Raw genomic sequence first — 535 nt, 5'->3', positions numbered from 1 at the left:
AACATATATTTTTTTAACTGTTGGTCATTTAAAAAAATATTAGTTTATACTTATTCATTTATTATATGGAAAGAATATTATATTTATCTTCATGTTGGAGGAATTTCTTAAATATATGCATATCTAAAAATATGTTGTTTGCACTAGTAAAAAAATGAGTATTATTAAGGGCGAAAGTCATTACAATCAGATATGAGATCTAACAACGGACTTATTCTCATTTATTACACACCTTACACAAGGACATGCAATTGATGATCTACCCGTAGACCTTTCAGCAAATTCTATGAATTTGTCAACCCCTCAATATATTTTAGATCGATACGAAGTATAGTCATCCATGTTTTGTCAAGGACTTTCATTATGACTAGACAAAATATTACTATGTCAAATAAAGTATATTATTTCTAAATTATTCATAAACCTAACTAGTCCAATTATTTAACATATAATTCAACAAACTATCATAACCTAATCAACATATACAATCCAATAATCCAACAATTCACTAATCCCATATTTCAATCAATAATCC

Source organism: Impatiens glandulifera, chromosome 4 (assembly GCF_907164915.1).
Source record: "Impatiens glandulifera chromosome 4, dImpGla2.1, whole genome shotgun sequence".
In the NCBI taxonomy this organism is placed as follows: Eukaryota; Viridiplantae; Streptophyta; class Magnoliopsida; order Ericales; family Balsaminaceae; genus Impatiens; species Impatiens glandulifera.
This window is presented reverse-complemented; position numbering follows the sequence as displayed.